Below are 17,482 nucleotides of genomic sequence, written 5' to 3' on the forward strand. Positions count from 1 at the left end.
ACCCCGTCACATTCTGTATTTTTGTGCCTAACCCAAGTCAGCAGCCTGCAATTCAGTGGTTGTCGTTTGTCTATGTGTTACATATTAATTTTTCGTTCATTTTTTGTACATAAAGTAGGCTGTTAATTTTCTCGTTTGAATTGTTTTACATTTCATTTCGGCGTCTTTTATATATGGCTATGTTGTATGGGCTTTACTCATTGTTTAAGGCCGTACGTTGACCTGAAGTTGTTAATTTCTGTAACATTAGGTCTCTTGTGAAGAGTTGTCTCATTGGCAATCCTACCACATCTTTTTTTCTATATAAATTTATCAGGAACGTACTTTTCTCAATTAAATTTCAATAATGAAAACAACTTCTTTATACGAAAAAGGACAATGATTTGATTCTAAATTGTTCAACTGTTTTACTTTTTTATTATTTAACATAACGAAATCAATGAGGATGCATTAACCAAGTCAGGACTATTACAGATCATTCATTCGTTTGATGTGTTTGAGAACAATACCAATAGATATATTATTATAGTTCACTAGGTTTATCGGACAAATATGTAGGATTCAAATCTATGGTGGGTTCCAAATCTATGGCAGATACCTAATCTATGGCAAATGTGACGTCATGCCATCCAAAATCTATGGCATATTTTTACAATCCTAATCTATGGCAAGTTTTGTAATTTCCTAATCCATGGCGGATTTTTGTTGTTTCCAAATCTACGGCAAATGTTGTGCTCATAGAAAAGAATGCAGTACATATATGATCAATGACTTGTCTGAAACCAGTGGAAATGTACGACAAGTCTATAAACATTCATGAAATAATGGTCAACCATATCGTGATAGTAACCATTTTTCTTGTGTAAAATTAATGATAAATTCCCCAATACAGCCGTCAGGCTTAAAATGTTGTGGCCCGTAAAAATTAAAATATATATATAATTATCTAACATTGTTGGGTTGATGTTTAGACGAGTTGTATATACATTATGTACACAGCCATGTATCACCATCATTGATGGCGATCCGATGGATACATCTGTTGTAGGGTTGTCACTGACTCAGACGTACTTATGAATATAATTATTTTCTGTGACTGTATCTTACATTAATTTGTAGGATCCTTTACTATAGATAATTAAGCTGATCTGTAACAATAAAATCTTCATGCCTTATATATCATGTACTGTAGTACGCCGCTAGATTAAAACTGACGTGGAAAGGTAACACATGGCCAGCGAAAACTCTTTATAATGAGAGCCCAGGTGGTCGTGTGGTCTAGCGGGACGGCTGCAGTGCAGGCGATTTGGTGTCACGATATCACAGTAGCATGGGTTCGATTCCCGACGAGTAAAGAACCAAAAATTTGCGAAAGCAAATTTACAGATCTAACATTGTTGGGTTGATGTTTAGACGAGTTGTATATACATTATGTACACAGCCATCTATCACCATCATTGATGGCGATCCGATGGATACATCTGTTGTAGGGTTGTCACTGACTCAGACGTACTTATGAATATAATTATTTTCTGTGACTGTATCTTACATTAATTTGTAGGATCCTTTACTATAGATAATTAAGCTGATCTGTAACAATAAAATCTTCATGCCTTATATATCATGTACTGTAGTACGCCGCTAGATTAAAACTGACGTGGAAAGGTAACACATGGCCAGCGAAAACTCTTTATAATGAGAGCCCAGGTGGTCGTGTGGTCTAGCGGGACGGCTGCAGTGCAGGCGATTTGGTGTCACGATATCACAGTAGCATGGGTTCGATTCCCGACGAGTAAAGAACCAAAAATTTGCGAAAGCAAATTTACAGATCTAACATTGTTGGGTTGATGTTTAGACGAGTTGTATATACATTATGTGCACAGCCATCTATCACCATCATTGATGGCGATCCGATGGATACATCTGTTGTAGGGTTGTCACTGACTCAGACGTACTTATGAATATAATTATTTTCTGTGACTGTATCTTACATTAATTTGTAGGATCCTTTACTATAGATAATTTAGCTGATCTGTAACAATAAAATCTTCATGCCTTATATATAATGTACTGTAGTACGCCGCTAGATTAAAACTGACGTGGAAAGGTAACACATGGCCAGCGAAAGCTCTTTATAATGAGAGCCCAGGTGGTCGTGTGGTCTAGCGGGACGGCTGCAATGCAGGCGATTTGGTGTCACGATATCACAGTAGCATGGGTTCGAATCCCGGCGAAGGAAGAACCAAACATTTGCGAAAGCAAATTTACAGATCTAACATTGTTGGGTTGATGTTTAGACGAGTTGTATAATTATATATATATATAATCATGGTACCTATATTTTACCAATTCCTTAGACCAACTAGTAAGTCCCCTAACAAAAAAGTTCAACAAATAAAAATAAATAGATTGAAATTCAAAATAATATTTATTTTATCGTTAATAAACATCTTTTTTTACTTGTTGACAATTTAAATCAAATAGATATCCGTTAAATTTTATCTTTCACTTTATAAACTTTGCCAGCTGCAGATAATAAAATATTTACTATAACTCCTTTTTAAATAATCCGGTACTGACAAAAAGCGGTGCCCTAGCTTGTACATCGCGGGTTTTGACTAATACAGCACATTTTGACCCTCTTCCGAATAATAGGTCATATCTTCCTTTAAATCATCCGCAAATTGTTGTGCTAGATAATACCTTCATCTAGAACCGTGTTCACATCTATGAGCTTCGCAATCGTTTGTGGCAGCTACCATGTAATATTGTGTTGCATTATTCCATTGTGACGCATTATTAAAGATCTGCCATAGATTTGAAGAAAAAAAAATCTGCCATAGATTTGAGTTGTTTGGCGTAACGTCACATACCATAGATTTGGAATCTGCCATAGATTTGGAACCCGCCATAGATTTGAGTCCCACAAATATATTTTAAGTTTATATGATTTGTTTGTACAATCGGTATACTATTATAATCTAATTGGATTACGTTTCTGTTGTGTTTTTTTCGTCAGATATTGAAATGAGCTGAATCTAATTGCCTCTTCATTAAACACAGACCAAATTGGTAAATAAACTCATCATGGATACCAGGACTAAATTTAGTAAATACGCCAGACGCGCGTAGTGTTAGTCAAAACATTGATCAAATAATATTCCTGAGACGATATTGATGTTAGTATCAAATTGTTCACAAAAATAGAAGGATATGAATATTACTTCGCATAAATAAACAAATCGCAAAAAACAACCCTAATAAACATTTGCTAGTGAATAGAAGCAGAAACGCAGAAGTTGCCAATTTCTACCGGAGACGAAATTAAAAAAAACCTGTAGATGACCTTATTGTCATAATTAAATCCAAACCGTGAACCGTAGTTATACTTCTTATCAAATGAACGTTATCAAGTAACTGAGATACTGGTTTGTACACTTTGTGTAATCACAATTTATTTATACTTGATTATCAGCATTTCGTTGTATTGATTTTGTTCTGACGGATAATAAAAATGTAACGTAAAATTGATTTTAAATCACATGACAGTATCAATCACATGAGACTTTATTTTCAGGATTGAAAACAGTTTATTCGTCTGTAACCAGAAATTAAACTTGTGTGGTAGGTACAATCTATGTATTTTCTTAGTTATTAGATTAAGTTTTCTTAGATGAAATAAGGATTCAGATAGGCTTTTTACGTTTATTTTTCTATGGTTTGTTTTTGGGGAGATAGGAATACATTGGAGTAGAACAAATCTATAAAATTACAAAAATCATTAAACGTGATATCAAACTATGACTGTATTTTGCTGGACACTATTTAAAGTGTTAGTCAAAACATTTACAACATTTTAAAGAACATTTTACTATTTACAATAACCACAATAAACCTATTTCTCGTATCAAACATAAACTAAAAGAACTAGCCAAGGAATTTGTGTTTGTCCCGGTCGATAAAGCTGCTAATAATATTATTATTGTTTGACGTAAATTTTACATTGAGGTTCTGAAAAAGGAAATCACCAATTCACCAACATTCCAACTGACTCCATTTTCAGAAAACGAAATCTGTAACAAACATAAACTTTTAGCCACCGCTTTACAAGCAGAGCCAAATACAATGAAAGTCCCAACTATGTATTGGCTTCCGAAGCTACACAAAACCCCTTACAAATATAGATTTATTTCGTCTTCAAGCCATTGTTCAACTACTAAATTGTCTATTCTTCTTACCAGCACACTTGGTACAATTAAAAACCTTATAATAAATTGTTCAAATAAGGCCTTCGAAAATAGTGGAATAAATTACTTTTGGAGTGTCAAGAACTCGTTGGAAGTACTTGATAAATTGCATGCTTATATTGGTGATTTTAAATCTGTTCAAAGTTTTGATTTTTCTACCCTGTATACCACATTGCCTCACATTCTCATTAAGAAAAAATTCACACACCTAATTAAATGGGCATTCAAAAAATCAGAATGTGAATATATATGTTCAAATTCTTATAGGTCATTTTTTAGTAGCAATAAACAAAAAATCTATGTTAATTCGACATGCTTTGATACTATATATGCCCTTGAATTTTTACTAGATAACATTTGTGTTCGCTTTGGGGATTCCGTATATCGTCAGATTATCGGAATTCCAATGGGGACTAACTGTGCACCACTTATTGCGGACCTCTTTTTGTATTGTTATGAGTTACAATGTATGACAAAAATAAGCAAAGACCCATCAAAACAACATCTGATAAACAAATTTAATAATACTTTTAGATATTTGGATGATATTTTGGCTCTCAATAATGACGACTTCAGTATGTATATTAATGAAATTTATCCTGCTGAACTTACTTTAAATAAAGCTAATACTAACAATGACCACTGCCCTTTCCTCGATCTTGATATCTATATCACTAAGGGAAAGCTGAATACTAAAATTTATGATAAAAGGGATGATTTTTCATTTCCTATCGTTAATTATCCGTTTTTAGATGGTGACGTTCCCTTGTCACCATCTTACGGTGTTTACATATCTCAACTTGTACGATTCGCTCGTGTATGTAACAATGTTTTAGATTTTAACGAGAGAAATTTATGTATTACTGAAAAATTATTACACCAGGGTTTTCGATATCACAAACTAGTCAAAACATTTACTAAATTTTATCATCGGTATAAAGACATAATTCGTAAATACAGCTCCACATGCAGACTTCTTATACGTTCAGGTATTTCACATCCAATTTTTTTATGGAAATATTCTTTATAAAGAACAAAGGTGTCAGTATTCACCTCAGAAACTTACAAAACCTTTGAATAGACTTATTAAGAAGGGATATAATTACGATGCTGTTGTCAAGGCATTAAAGATTGCATATTTTGGCGTTAATATTGAGTAACTGATAAGGTCTTTGCGTCTGAACTAAACACATTTATTCTAAAAACAGTTGTTGGCATGCCACGGGTTATGTTCTTCTCATATATGTTATGATTGTATGATACTAAACCCCTAACGGGAAGGATCGTGCCTGATGTTCATATGATAAAATCATAATCTTTCAGTCAGTTTAATTGAAGTCTGGAGCTGGCATGTCAGTTAACTGCTAGTAGTCTGTTGTTATTTATGTATAATTGTCATTTTGTTTATTTTCGTTGATGATATCAGACTCGGACTTTTCTTGAACTGAATTTCAATGTGCGTATTGTTATGCGTTTACTTTTCAACATTGGCTAACCATATAGGGGGAGGGTTGAGATCTCACAAACATGTTCAACCCCGCCGCATGTTTGCGCCTGTCCCAAGTCAGGAGCCTCTGGCCTTTGTTAGTCTTGTATTATTTTAATTTTAGTTTCTTGTGTACAATAAGGAAATTAGTATGGCGTTCATTATCACTGAACTAGTATATATTTGTTTAGGGGCCAGCTGAAGGACGCCTCCGGGTGCGGGAATTTCTCGCTACATTGAAGACCTGTTGGTGACCTTCTGCTGTTGTTTTTTTATTTGGTCGGGTTGTTGTCTCTTTGACACATTCCCCATTTCCGTTCTCAATTTTACTAGAAAACTTCCAAAACATTAATTTATCTAGGTTAAATTTTGCCATTTCAAAATGACGGAAGCAAAGAGAGGAAAATGTGAACTTGAAATGTCACTTATAATAGAACATTTACAAACATCATCTTCTTTCCAACGTTGCAGGTTGTGCAAACTTATCAGATTTGTAAATGATTGTGCATTGAATTTTGTGTAATAAAAATAAAACTACACCATAGAATATTAAGCTAAAATGTGAGATGATAGCTCTTATAATAAACTCATCATAGATCATGATAGATACCAGGACTAGACTTTGTATATACGCCGGACGCACGTTTTGTCTACAAAAGACTCATCAGTGACGCTCGATTCCAAAAAAGTTAAAAAGACCAAATAAAGTACGAAGTTAAAGAGCATTGAGGACCAAAATTCCTTAAGGTTTTGCCAAATACTGCTAAGGTTATCTATGCCTGAGGCAGAAAAGTATTTCAAAAATTCAAAATGTTGTGAACAGTAAATTTATTAATATAACTATATCAATGATAATTCATGTCTGCACAAGTGCTGACTACTGGGCTGGTGATACCCTCTGGTGATACTCTCGGGGAAATAATCTCAACCAGCAGTGGCATCGACCCAGTTGTAGTAGTAAATAAACTCATCATAGATACCAGGACTAAATTTTGTATATTACCCAGGCTACAAAAGAATCCAAAAAACACTTTTGTAAAACTGCTATATTTTGGGGCCAAAAAGGGGTCTTACTGGGCCTACTCCTTTGTGATTTTTCTCAGTTTCAAGCACAAACTGCATTTTAGTTCATTTTTTTTGTTATAAGTGATTGAAAAGATACAATATCTAAGAAATGAAAAGACAAAAATGATAAAGGATGAACATGATTCTTGTAAAATTATTTTATGTCAAGTCATTCAGCTTTCATTTGAAACCAACAATACCTAAATATTGTACATATTTGGAAAGTTGAGCGTAGGAACAAATTTTACGTTAAATATGTACTATAATCCCTGAATTTGTCATTTATCAAGGCGGAGAGAAAATAATATCGTAAATCGTTCATTTGTTTTCTTACTTCCAATAGTGTGGCCTTCAAGAATATTGCGTATTCCAAGGCGTTGTTGTCAAATTATTATCCTTTCAAGTTCTTACGAAAAACCATTTTTTAAATACAATACATTAAGACGTAGTGGTCATAGCAGATGACTAAATATCAAAATTAAAGACATGACAAAAAATTTTGAGTATGCTATAAGTTTTATATTTCCTGATGTAACCTGGTATGTTTACGTTATCCTCTGTAGCAAGTCGTAAAAGGTTATAAACGTTTGGCCCAACGCAACTTGATTTATGCTGTAGCGATACAGCTGACAGTTAAATCTAATCATTTAAACCATAGCCTTATCTATGCGATAATGTATAAATATAATTTCCTCATAGGAATTTCCTGTTCAATGATTTCAGGGGGTACACTGGTGTATGTAAACTAACAGCTACTAGTGTTTTTGTGTGGATTTGTCACTTTTGTTTAGTTTTTGTCGAGCCTGCAACTTTTGTTGCATAAAGTCCGGCGGCGGCGGCGGCTACGGCGGCGGCGGTGTTAGCTCACTTCTTAAAAGGTTTATATTTTAGAAGGGGAAAGACCTGGATGCTTCATACTTTGTATATAGATGCCTCGTATTACGAACTTTCCGTCAGTCACATGTCCAATGTCCTTGATCACCTCATTTTCATGGTTCAGTGACCACTTGAAAATAAGTTCAGAATTTTTGTAATGTTGAATTCTCTCTTATTATAAGTAATAGGATAACTATATTTGATATGTGTGTACCTTGCAAGGTCTTCATGCCCGTCAGACAGTTTTCACTTGACCTCGACCTCATTTCATGGATCAGTGAACAAGGTTAAGTTTTGGTAGTCAAGTCCATATCTCAGATATTATAAGCAATAGGGCTAGTATACTTGGTGTATAGAAGGACTGTAAGGTGTACATGTGCAACTGGCTGGTGTCACCTAACCTTGACCTCATTTTCATGGTTCAGTGGTTAAAGTTATGTTTTTGTGTTTTGGTCTGTTTTCTCATTCTTTATGCAATAGGTCTACTATATTTGTTGTATGGAATGATTGTAAGGTGTACATGTCTAGCGGGCAAATGTCATCTGAGCTTGACCTCATTTTCATGGTTCAGTGGTCAAAGTTATTTTATTAAGTTTTGGTCTTTTTATCTAATATTATATGCCAAAGGTCAACTATATTTGCTGTATTGAAATATATTATGATCTAAATGTCAGTTCCGCAGGTTTTATTTGACCATACCCTCAATTTCATGGTTCACTGCACAGTGTTAAGTTTTTGTGTTTTGGTATAATTTTCTTAAACTTTAAGTAATAGGTCAACTTTATTTGTTGTATGGAAGCATTGTTAGCTGTACATATCTGCCTGGCATGGTTCTTCTGACCTTGACCTCATTGTCATGGTTCATTGGTCTTTGTTTAGCTATCTAGGTTAATGTTAAGTTTATGTGACAGTTGTAATAAAGCTTTATACTTAGTTCTATCAACATAATACTAATGATTAGTAAAGAAGGCGAGACATTCCAGTGTGTGCACTCTTGTTCTATGATAAACATAAACTATGAGGTATTAACCACGAAAGGAATGTGTACGTACAATTTAGATATCAAACCGTAAAAAGGATTTACATTTCCTCAATTTAATCTTTGATGAGAGTATATACATATTGGGGATGCATACAGATGAACTTCATTTCAAAAGAGGGTCGAAAGATAACAGAGGGATAGTTAAACTCATAGATCTAAAATAAACTGACAACGCCATGGCTTAAAAGAAAAAGACTCACATATACTATAACATATAAGACAACATAGAAAATACAGAATAAGTAACACGAACCCCAAGAAAAACTTAGGTGAAATCAGGTGCTAATGAACGATAAACGGTCCTGCTCCACATACGGCACCCGTCGTGTTGCTCATGAAGCACTCAGCAGTTAGAAAATAAATCAAAATTGAACAACAAAATGTTTTATCATCTTCTTTTTCTGGCTGTCTGATACATTAACGTAACTGTTTGTGTCATACATGTGCAAATGTATGTTATCAGTATCTTCCACAGATTTGATTTTCAAAAGATAAGATGGTGAAATATATTTTTGTTTGTGTATCCATGGCAACATTATGCTTTATTTACCATAAAATATTGCAAGAAGGGGGTTGTAAATGTCACATATTACCCCAAAATATGGTTCAAACCATAATTTCAATGCCTTTGAGTAATATCTTTTCAGAAACCGTTGACATTAATCTACTAAATTGTCAAATACAAAATTGGTGCTTCTTTTCTCGTCAAACTTAATCACAAAGTTCGTGCGACAAAAAAGTTGGAAAAAAATATTAGTTTAAAATTGATTCCCGGACCAATGTTTGGTATGGATATGAAAATACGGACTGTCATACAAAACAGTTTATATTACATACATTACATAATCTTAATGTTCCTAAAACCCCACTATGAATGATATATTAATCTTCCGCTATCCAACAATTTATTGTATAACACACTAGCTAGCTTGAAAATCCATGAGGGCCACAATGCAAAACTTCACAAATAACTGTGGAGTGCTACCTCATGTTTTCACAAACCCAGTAAATAGTCTAATTCGTTGGGTCATATTCGTGAAAAGGAAAGGGTCCGGAAAATTTCGAAAGGATTTCAAATTCATTTGAAATTGTTTAACAAAAAAATCGTCTAAGTACACGGAACTCTTTAAAGTACTTTATTTTGTAAAAAGATATTTCCTTATTCCAGTATTATATACCTTACAACAGAATTATTTGCATTTACCTGTGTTCATTATTTTATTTGGCGGCATTTTGTCTAAGGTCATGCTTATCCTTCTATATTGTTAATATCTCACCCCTTTATCGTATTGATTTTGTATTTACATTGAGTCACAGATTAAATCTATTCGTTAAGTGTATGCTCACTTGTTTGTGTTAATATGTCTTTTTATTGAGTTGAGCCATTTCAATTAATACTTTATAGTGTGTCTTTCCATGTTGTATGTTACACTATTGTTACAGGTAAAGGTTACAATTGGTATCTATCTACACGTTTAAACCTACTACATGTGTTTGCATCTGTCTTACGTCAGGAACCAGTTGCTCAGTTGTTGTAATTTGTTGATGTGGTTCATAAGTGTTTTCTAGTTTTAATATACAGATTACACAGTTTGTTTCCATGTTTTAATGGTTTTACACTAGTCATTTTAGAACCCGTAATATCTTGCTGTTCGGTGTAAGACAAGGCTCCATGTTGAAGAACGTACTTTGAACTATGATGATTTACTTTTACAAATGTTGACTTCGATGGAAAATTGTCTCATTAGCACTCATACTATAGCTTCTTATATATACTTAATACTGTTAGTATTTCATAATAATTATGTCCATCGTCAATTTTCAAACCCCAGATTACAAACATGTCTACAAATTTTCAAATCACTTTTATATTTTCCGCCAAAACTCATCTTAAAAGTGTTCATAGTCTTCTGTAAGTTAACAAAAAAGACATTTAGTATAGTTAGATAGAACTAGAATACACACGCGAAATCGCGGGCCTTCAGAGTGTAGTTTAAAGTATGTAAAGTGTTGTTGGAAGAATTTGGTAAAATATTGAATGACCAGAGAATTTAAGCAAAAGTATCATAAGTCAGAGGTTATTGGGGACAGGAAAATGCTTCTTTTTTTATCCCTCCTTTATTTCCAATACATGTATTCCCATTATTTGGTTTTCTATCAATTTCAATATGAACATACATTTAGTATGTTATGAACATTCAAGTAAGGAGCCTAGCTGTAGTTCAGTGGTTTTTGTTTGTTTATTTGTTACTTATTTGTTTTTCGTTCATTTTTAGCTCACCTGGCCAGAAGGGCCAAAGAGCTTTTCTCATCACTTGGCGTCTGTCGTCCGTCGTCGTCCGTCGTCAGTCGTCCGTCGTCGTTAACTTTTACAAAAATCTTCTCCTCTGAAACTACTGTAATTTAAACTTCTCCTCTGAAACTACTATAATTTAACCAAACTCGGCCACAATCATCATTGGGGTATCTAGTTTAAAAATTGTGTCCGGTGACCCGGCCAACCGACCAAGATGGCCGCCATGGCTAAAAATAGATCAGAGGGGTAAAATGCAGTTTCTGGCTTATAACTCAAAAATCAAAGCATTTAGAGCAAATCTGTCAGGGGTTGAATTGGTTTATAAGGTCAAGATCTATCTGCTCCAATTTTATTACATGAATTGTACAACTGGTTGTTAGGTTGCTGCCCCTGAATTGGTAATTTTAAGGAAATTTTGCCGTTTTTGGGTATCTCGAATATTATTATAGATAGAGATAAATTGTAAACAGCAATAATTTACAGCAAAGTAAGACCTAAAAAAAATCCACATGACCAAAATTCTAAGTTTACTAATCGATCCATAGTGGTCATTGATATAGTATACAGACCCTCTCTATTTAATGAACTCTGTGACTGCCGTGGATAGTAAACTTGAAAATGATTATAGCAGATAGAATTCTGAAAATACACTTTATTCTGTGTATATGTATGTTCAAAGTATACAAAAAACGCAAACCGGAAGTATAATCCGACTTAAAATTTCGTCCAATGACGGGACAATATCCGGATGCCTTTTTTCTCGTTTTTCTCCAAATATAACTCAATCTGAATAATCATATGAATGGATGACAAATGGCAATATGCACTGTCGCTATAGGACACAGAGGCGTGTTGATCAATTAATTGTGGAAAGAAAAGAAGCGACACCCAAAATGAGGTCTTCTCGTTTAATAGTATAGAAGCTTATTTTCTTTTGTTTGAACGAATGAAACGTTATAGTTTCCATCAGCTCATTTTCTGTTTATCCTCTTTTAAATAGTTATGAAGAAATGTGTGCACATATACATATAGAGCTTCAATTTGTGTAAGTTTACATTTAAATATCTTGGTTCTCAATGGAAATGTCTTTATCATATTTTTTTAGAATTATATGCATTTGCTTTCATTTTTTTTCCCAGTTCATGCTTCTGATTATTCTTTTCACTAATACACAGCAAGGTGTTTTCCAAAACTGTAGTATGTCTTAAATATTTTTCGTTTAATATTTTAAACCGTTCTTTTCTGATTGCTTTTCCTAATTTTGAGAATTCAGCTATCTAGTTTGATTTCTTTTTTAGTTAAAACTTGAAATGTTTTCTGAAAAGACCCTATTTTTTCAATAATTTACATGAAGCATATTTTTTTTAATCAACATTAAAAAATCATAATAATTTTTATATGTTTCTGTATTCATCTTATTTAACGATTCACCTGTTTCTATGGGTTAATCTATGTGTCCCCAGTCTATGGATCTGTTCCTTCACATATCTCAATTGAATTTTTACTTTCCACAGCCACCGTGTTTCCCTTATTTGCCAGATTTTTTATAATATCACTAAAGTATCCTCCTATTCAAAGAAGAGAGATAGTTTGGTGTTCTTTTTTCGGAATTGTATTCTTCAACCGGAGAAATGATCTCTTTTTGAGCACCATAATAGATCATCCCCGTTTTTTTGTCGGTTTCGTGTTGCTCAGTTTTTAATTTTTAGATTTGTGTTTTGAATGAAGTTGTATGTCTTCATGTCGTTTTGTTTTTGTTTTTGTCTTTTCTTTATTACCAAATAACAAATTAGTCAATGTTTTACTTTCTAGAATACACTTCTAGTTAATCAAAATTAGGTGCCAGTCCATGTAAAAATCAGGCAATTTAGGTAACAATCAAAACATGATCAGAAAAAACCCACTGAGCTAATCATGCTATTTTCCATCATCCTGAGTTATCTCCCCTTATTCGTTAATTTCTAGTGCATTTTAACCAAATTGTATCTTCTGTTACCAAAACAGAAAACGAAAATGAATGTTATTTTTGTGCATAACTACGTATTATGAACTGAAAACAATGCCAAAGTGGTTGGGGTTTTTTGGTCATGTTTTCACCACTGCCTGATTCTTAAACAGACTGGCACTTAAAAAGGAGCTTTTTACTTTGCATTGAAATGATTTTGAATTTGTGAGCAGAACACAAAATTTCTCTGATGTACGGTACCTATTCAAAGTGGTGTGAATATTTTGAACGCCAATGGACAATCAATAGACAAAAAAGATGCATCAAGATCCAAATCGTCCCCAAGTCTAGAAAAACATTAATAGATTCGACATAGACTATGAAAATATGTCATCTTCTACAAAAGTCCCTAAAATAAAGAACAAAAAGCTTGCTATATAACAGAAAACATTATTCACTGTCATGGACCTACTCGTGAACATTTGACGAGGTTAAACTATAAGAATAAAATTAAGTGTGGGTATAAGGCAATTATACAACAACCAAACAGCACTATAGCAAAAGACCAAATAAAAAAGAGACGGTACACTTTGGGTTGCATTTGGCCATAGATAATTTATTGAAAATAAAACATTTAAGCATATACTTACAGAAAATTATGGTATGATTGTACCCCTTTATAAGACTATTTTGTACATATATTTATTAATTAAAATTCAAGAATTGTTTGAGCCGTGTGATATGACTTTCGTTATCAACTGTTTCCGGTTTATATCATCTGCTCCTGGTCAATATCGCATGCATTTTTTTAACGTTATCGCAAACATTTTGACGTCATTCTGCATATTTCTGGGAATAAACCCAAGAAGTACTTTTAAGTGAAAAATATAACTAAGTACAATAAAAAAAAAATATATGGATCAGGAAAATACATTTTTAGAAAAAGCTAAATTAATAATACATTAAATGAATGTTATAATAAGTTTTAAACAGCTTTCTTGTCTCTGTGGCTTCTGTTGATAAAAAAAAAGATGACATGTCATTTTTCATATCAGACCCTTATCAGATCATGGTCAAAATCCTCAGTCGACACTCTCGGCTCTCCGGCTGATATCATGACCTAGACCTGTAAGGGTCTGATATGTAAACATCGTGTTATTGAGCAGAGTATATTTTCCGTCGAGAAAAGGCAAATTAATAATTGATAAGTTGAAATCATCCTGTTTGACATATATTTTAGTGTGAAGTCGTCCATCTGTGTCAATATTGTTGAAAGATTAAGGTTTGCAGCAGTCCTTCTAGAAACAGTAGAATCCTTTATTACAAGTTCACTTGGATTTAGATGCAAGTTTTGACTGAAATATTAGTAATTCAGTCAAAGGACATCATCAATATATCTGAAAGTAAAATTACAGTGTTTTACAAGGTTTCAGCTATATCAAAAGCGTCGCTCTTATATGATATTGTCAGTAAATAGCCGAAACAAAATAAACTTAGTTTCATAATGAAATTTTTGACGACAGATGTGCTCTATGTAATAACTTAACATATACACGTGCAATATTCTTCATTTACGCAATCTTGATATCTTATAATTTAAGTTTGATATACACGGTATATTTCCAGGAATACATTTAACTGACGTGCTGGTGATATGGAACAACCGACTCAAGGCAGCCGTAAACGCAAACAAAAAGAAAAAGAATTAAGTCCACGGACTGACTCTAACAGTGAGGCTGAAGGGTCAACTGAATCAGGGGAAGATTTGGAAGAGTTGACAAACTATGAGAAAGACTTGGCCTCACCCTTCGATAAACAAGATATTGCATTAGTATTTGGTCAAAGTAAGCTCCATGTAAAAAAGAAGCATCTTATAGCCGTGTCGCCTGTGTTTGAAGCTATGTTTAGTCCTAATTTTCGGGAAGGATCGTTAAAAGAAATACATTTACCTAATAAAAAACAAAGTCACTTTGTTTATTTTCTACGCTACCTGCTTCCAGGATTCCATGACAAAATAACAGGTAAATACACATATAGACTATGTTCACAGCTGTTCAACAGACTCAGGTACAAGCAATTATAATTACTTACTAACTGTAAATACCTTTTGGAATATTGATATTTCCTTATTGCAACTTTTTTGTTTCGATAACCCAACAATGGTGGCTGTCATTAATCGTTAATTTATTCAGTTGGTGTTATACATAACAATACGTGGAAACATTTTTAAAATGCAAGCAAAACAAAATATCTCGTTTGATAAGCCAATATTGGAATTCGATCAGACAAAAATACAAATATGCAGTCGTAATATGAACAACAAAATTATTTATTTTGTAGAAACATATTTCCGTGACGTCATATAAAGTACTTTAAATTAAATCCATCGGTAAAAGATAGAAATGATAGGGCATTCAGTATATTAAATAAAATAACGCTTTGTTGAGAGGGTGAAAGAGCAGATTGGTTCCCCTCGAAAAAGCATTGTCAATCTTGGCTTCGCCGCGGTTGACAGGGATTTCACAAGGTAACAATCTACTATAATACGCTCTGGTATATGTGTTATTTCTATAATATTTCTCTCTGTGTATCTTGTCCCACTCTGAACATCAGTACGATATTACGTACGGTTAATTTAATGTTGTGTCATGTGTACTATTGTTTTTCTTTTTGTCTTTTTCATTTTTAGCCATGGCGTTGTCAGTTTGTTTTAGATTTATGAGTTTGACTGTCCCTGTGGTATCTTTCGTTCCTCTTTTAAGCAACGTTTTGGACTTTTTTTAATTGCATACGGTATAGTTATAGGGGAGATAATGACATCGCAAACGTAAAAAGTTATGTTTTGCAACGGCAAACTGTCACATATATTGGTTAAAAGGCAATGTATGACTCATTTTAATTATAAGATTGGAAACGATTGCATTGGTTTCTACTTTCTCTAATGTTTGTGCTATTTTTACACTTCCTGACCGGTGTGAGAAAAATATTTCTTCTCACTAGTGAAAAAATATGTTCTCGGCAAAAGATCGGTTTAAATTTAATTTAAAACCAAGGGTTACAAACTGTATCGTTTACCCTTAAATTGCGATTATAAAATTACTATGTACACTGTTCATCGTATTCAAAATTATTTCATTATTTCAAAATGATAGATTATCATATTTTTATCAATGTATTAAATATGTCGTATTACATTATGAACAATATTGCGATGTTTTTATTATTGCGAAAATTTAGACAGGGTTAAAATGGCAATAATTTGTATTGAATTTTGAAATTTAGTATACAACTTTAATAGGATTTTTCTCAATATTACAAAAACTAAAATCGCATATTAGACTATAATGACAAAATCGCAATAATAAATGCACGCAATAATTTCTGAATTTACAGTATTTCATATAAGTGTACAATGTATGTTCAAATACAAATTATAAGTGTGTTGCATTTTCTGAGGAATAATTGATTTTTTTTTCAGGGGACACTGTTTACGACATCCTGCCTTTAGCGGATGAATATCAAACTGATGATTTAAAGAAAAGAATTGATAAGTTCCTCGCAAATGGTGTTTCGTCTAAATCAACCTTGTTTTATTCATCAGTACAAATTATCGAAAAAATTCTTGAAGCGGAAAGGTACAAACTGAATGGTTATCTAAAGGAATGCATCGACGTTGCATCTCGAAAAAGAATTAAAAGCTTGACAAAAAGTCCAAAATTTGAAGAAATATCTAACAATACAAAAGTTCAAATTGTCTCTAAACGGTGCGAAGATATCGAAGACATATACGATTCCGTGGTAGATGTGGATCCTCAGAACACGTCATATGCGGGTAAACAACATCCCCATCGTGGTGCACCAATAGTAAATGTTGATTTAGAAGATGTTGCCAATTTTTTAAAACCATATATGAGAAAGTAACTAGCTGTTGCTCCCGATCTTAGTAAATTGATATCAGAATGTATACATTTTCAAGCATTTGCATTAGAACACATTTAAACATAAAATAGAAGAAATAAGTTTTATATGTAGGTCAATTTGTTCTGAATATTGCTAGTTTCAACTGTTTTCAATATAATGTTCGCAAGCAAATTATAGTCTCTGAACATATGAAGGACACACTGTGGATTGGCTGTCGAAACTACTTTGAAAACCACCAAACACCATGTCGCTTCTCCTTATATATTAATTTATCGGTTTGTGCTATATCTAGTTTTCTTTCAATAATTAATGAACATATTAATAACTTCTGTATTATAGCAAATGAAAATAAAAATGGAATATATTATTTGTGCAATTTGATAAAACTATCGGTATGTTTGTTTTGGGTGTTTCTTTTAAATTAAGTTGACTGTATGTACATTTCAAATCCTAACATTACAATTCCTCACAACCTTATCGAACAGACTTTTTCTTATCGAATTGAATGTTGTTTACGACAATCGGATTGAAAGTCTATTTGCTTAAACTCATATAGTCTTCTTCTGTAATTAAAAAAGGTAAATATATATAAGAAGATGTGGTA

General features: G+C 33.1%; 1 long non-coding RNA gene across 1 annotated transcript; it reads left to right on the forward strand.

Moving 5' to 3' along the window:
* Nucleotides 1-3,508: 3,508 nt before the first annotated feature.
* Nucleotides 3,509-17,242, forward strand: LOC143059124 (uncharacterized). The gene is made up of 3 exons (XR_012973394.1): nt 3,509-3,624; nt 14,584-14,978; nt 16,436-17,242. It is a non-coding gene; the product is annotated as an uncharacterized LOC143059124 (long non-coding RNA).
* Nucleotides 17,243-17,482: the final 240 nt, after the last annotated feature.

The sequence above is a fragment of the Mytilus galloprovincialis genome, chromosome 14, assembly GCF_965363235.1.
Source record: "Mytilus galloprovincialis chromosome 14, xbMytGall1.hap1.1, whole genome shotgun sequence".
NCBI lineage: Eukaryota > Metazoa > Mollusca > Bivalvia > Mytilida > Mytilidae > Mytilus > Mytilus galloprovincialis.